Raw genomic sequence first — 4,389 nt, 5'->3', positions numbered from 1 at the left:
CAAATAAACTCCGTTTGTTTAAAAACATCAGGGAAGTGGGAGTGAGAAAGGACTGTATCCAACACTCTAAAATTTTTACCAAAGCAGAAAAGTGTTACTTGTTCACCACACTGATTAAAAGCTGTAAGACCTAAAAAGCTGCAATTGTGAGAAAACTGACAGGGGGCCACAGAGGAAAGATTTAACTTATTGACAGATTACATTGAATACATATAATAAATTTGATTGATCAGCTCAATTCCATCTCCATTCCATACCTTGCCATTATAGAAAGGCTCCTGATTTTAGAAACAGCTTCAAGCAAGAAGTCGAAGAAAACCAAAAGTAATGAGACTAATTTCTGCCGCATGGTGAAGTGGGGCTTCATGTTAGAAGTTAAATCCAGAGTTGAAAATGAAATTATATGTATTGTCCATGTGAGTCTCATATAGAGAATTACAACTGTTACGGTAAGTACACTTACATAGATCAGCCTTCTCAGACTTTATTTCTTGGTTTACATTGGAGCTTCAGGGATGCTTAGGATTGGCTCTGATCTTTCTGTGTTCAGTAGTTTCCTGGAGAGTAGTTCCTTCACATTTGAAGTCTATCCATCATTCACTTATGTCCTCCCAGGTGAGTGGTACTGCTTTAAACATTCACTTTGATTTGTCACACTAACTGCAGTCTAAAACTCATCTCCTCTTACTAATTGTCAAAAACAGTTCTTGGGTAACTGCAAAGCTCCATGAAGGCAGTTATGCCATTTGGAGCTACTAGAATCCAAAGAATTTCAAGAATCTCTGGGGAGAGATTTTTAAATCAGAATTGAGAGAGCTTTGTCAGAATTTTCCCCCATTTCAAAGGATCTGATGTAATCTTTAAGTGTAGTTGGAGAGAGGCAGCAGTTTGAAAAACTTTTTCAAAGCTCCCTTTCATTAATTCACTATTCATGGTTATTAGTACTATTTCTAATGTGTTCATAATGTATTTGGGAGGATTGTTAATTCATTTCGTAGATATTTATTTTGAATATCCTCCATGTAAGACAATATTCTAGGGGTTGAAAATACAAGAATGATGAGAGTATACAAAGTCCTTGCTGCCATAAGGATTATAAAGTAGCGTGGAGAACAAGAAAGAAATGTTAAGCAGCAATAGTGATATAGTGATATATATAGATAGATAGAGAAGATATAGTGATATCTATCTATCTATCATCTATCTATCTATCTATCTAAAGAAGGACAAAGTAAAAGAAAATGGTAGAGGGGTCTCTTTATAGGGTGGTCAAGAAAAGTATCTGAGAGCTGGTACTTTATTGATATTTGTAGGAAATTAGGGCCAAGCCACATAGTTATCCTGGGAAAGGCATTCCGGGAGGAAAAAATAGTAGGTGTAAAATCCCAGACATGGTAACTTGTCCAAGCATGTTGGAAGAATGACGATAACCTGAACCAGAGACCTACATTAAATTGCTGGGAAAGAGAGAGGTAGGCAATGAATTCATGGTGGTAAAGGGCATTAGATCACGTAGAGCTTTTATAGAATTAGGCTTTTCCTGTGAGTGAGATGGTAAATTACTAGAGAGTTTTAAGCAAGGGAAGAAAATGATCTAATTTATATTTTGAGAACATTTGTGGCCTAAAGGAAGCAAGGACAGAATCAGGGAGACTAGTTAGGAAGCTATGTTTAACAAAGCAGGGAAGAGTTGATGTTGTCTTGGGCCAGGGTGATAGCAGCAGAAGTGGTGAGAAGTGTTCAATTCTGCAATTATTTTAAGATAAAGTGAACAGAATTTGCTGATATAATGGAGATTAGATGTGGTAAAGAGAGAAGAATTCTGCCTAGACAAGTAGATACATGAAGTTGCCATTTACTGGGATGGGGAAGATTGAAGGAGGAGCAGATTGTAGCAAAGGTTGAATTGTTTTGTACATATACTAAATTTGAGATTTATAGCTTTGAATATTATACATTAAAGAGAAGATGTTGAACAGGGAGCCGAGTTCAGGACATAGGCCTTGGTTGAAGATACAAATTTGAGTATTTCTAAGCATCAAATTGGTAATTAAATGTAAGGGATTAAATCAGATCAGCTAAGAGTCTAGTGTAGATAAAGAAGATGTCTAAACTTTAATTCCTAATCTAATATTCAGAAATCAGAATAGTGATGAAAGCATAAGAAAGAAAAATAAGAAGTAGCAACCAGTGAGATGAAGAAAAATTCTAAAGAAAAATGATATTCCAGAAATCAATTGACAAAAAAACAGTATAAAATATAGGCATGATTAGACCCCGGGTGCCCTTGGAGGGTCTTGGCCCTGCGGGTAATGACTGGTCCCGTGCAGGGCGGTGGGGCAAGGGCCCTGGACCTGCTCCGGGCCTCACCCCGTGTGAGCTTGGCCAACCTACGTAAACCGGAAAGAGGGCGAAGAGGTTGGAGAAGAGGTAGAAAATGTGGCGGAGGCCATAAAGGAGAGCGTCAGAGGGGAACCTGGCCCAGACTGGGCTTTGAGGGAGGCCAGACTCATTTTACATTCGAATCCCAAAATACGGGTTTAATGAAGGTCATAGCTTCAGACGCCAGTATCAGCCTTTGAGTCTCAATAGATTGCAATATCTTACTGATTTGGGTCGAGTGGATCCTACTTAACCTATTGACTTAACTCAGCTTGTCAATGGGAGAGGTGTGACCATCCAGCCACTTAAAAGGGATTATGGTGTCCAGCTGGTAGAGGAGGGTGCTGACACCTTTAAGGCAAAAGTAAATATTGAAGTACAGTTGGCTTCAGAACTAGCCATTGCTGCAACTGAAACAAAACAAAATGGTGGTGTTGTTACTATGGCCTTCTATGACCCAAGAAGTCTAGAAATTCTGTGTAAACCCGTTCCATTCTTTCTGCGTAGACAACCCATTCCAAAATGAATGCTTCCCCCTGAAGCACTGGTACCGTATTATACTGATGCAAAGAATCGTGGTTATCTGGCAGATCCTGCCAAATTTCCTGAAGCAAGACTTGAACTTGCCAAGAAGTATGGCTATATTTTACCTGATATCACTAAAGATGAACTCTTCAAAATGCTTAGTACTCGAAAGGATCCAAGGCAGATTTTCTTTGGTTTTGCCCCTGGATGGGTGGTGAATATGGCAGATAAGAAAATCCTCAAACCTGCAGATGAAAATCTCCTCAAGTATTACAGCTCATGAATTCCCTTCCAAGAAAGCAGAGTTGTAAAAGAGTTCTGGAAGAAAACTGACTGAAACATGCTTATTTCTCATCATCTTGTCTTGATTTGTGATTCTCTAGATGTTGATGTTAATTTTCCACGTAGCCTTATATCCATTTTTATCTAAAATTGGAATAAAAACTGGAATAAGCAAGGGCTGCATAGGGGAAAAAATATTGGAGTGATTAAATATAGATGCTACATTAAGGGAGAAGTGGATTAAAAAACGACCACTGAATTTAGCCAAAGAGGATGTCATTGGTGACCTTGCTAACAGCAATTCTAGAGATAAAAATCTTAATTGGTATGGTTTCAAGAAAGAATGAAAAGAATGGACCTAGATGAATTTTACTATAAAAGGGAACAGAAGATTGGAGAAGTAGGTGAAGGGGAATGAAGGATGAAGGAAGTTCACTTTTCAGATGTGAAATAATTTATATATGTATATTTAATTAACATATTATGATATATATTAAATATAATATATTTAAAGGTTGGTCAGGTAGAAGGGGAAAAGTATGATTCATGATCCATGAATGACATTGAATAGGACAGGAGTCTGGATGAGTTGGCAAGTTGATAGGTAGGAGAATAAAAGTTCCAACAAAGAGGGAAGGAAGAGAAAATCTGGGCACGGATGCAACTAGGCTGATGGATTTGGTGGGAGGATGTGGCAGCTCTCTACTGATAGCTTCATTTGATCATGAAATAAAAAAGATCATCAGGTGAAATTTAGAAAGAAGGAAGGAATGTTGGATGTAGAGAATCAAGAGAGTATCAGAGAGTCACCTCAGTAAGTAGGAGAACATACTAACCAGTGAAATGCAGTAGTATTTTGTGTTAGTACTGATACCGAAAACTCATTTGCTATTTGATTTCACAAATATAAAAAGATATAATGTAACATGGTTTTATTTTTTTTAATTTAATTTGTTTTTCCTTTGAGATCTGCTCAACTGCTCAGTTCCAACAATGAGTAAGCAGAGAGGTAGACGACTGAACCAGCCAAACCAGCATGTCCGAGGGAGAGATAGGCAAGGAGCTGTGTATATTGGTTAGGATAGTCTAAATGGCTGTAAAAATAGATTCTTAATGTAATGGTTCAACATAAAATAGATGTATTTCTCACACACATATCAGGTTGGTGGGTATCTTTTTCCCATTAGGTGATTCAGGAAC

General features: G+C 37.8%; 1 pseudogene; it reads left to right on the top strand.

Annotated features, from left to right (window-relative positions):
* Nucleotides 1-2,312: 2,312 nt before the first annotated feature.
* On the top strand, nucleotides 2,313-3,190 carry LOC116627770 (annotated as a pseudogene).
* The last annotated feature ends 1,199 nt before the right edge of the window (nucleotides 3,191-4,389 follow it).

This window comes from Phoca vitulina, unplaced genomic scaffold (genome assembly GCF_004348235.1).
Source record: "Phoca vitulina isolate PV1807 unplaced genomic scaffold, GSC_HSeal_1.0 scaffold3, whole genome shotgun sequence".
Lineage (NCBI taxonomy): Eukaryota > Metazoa > Chordata > Mammalia > Carnivora > Phocidae > Phoca > Phoca vitulina.
This window is presented reverse-complemented; position numbering and strand designations above follow the sequence as displayed.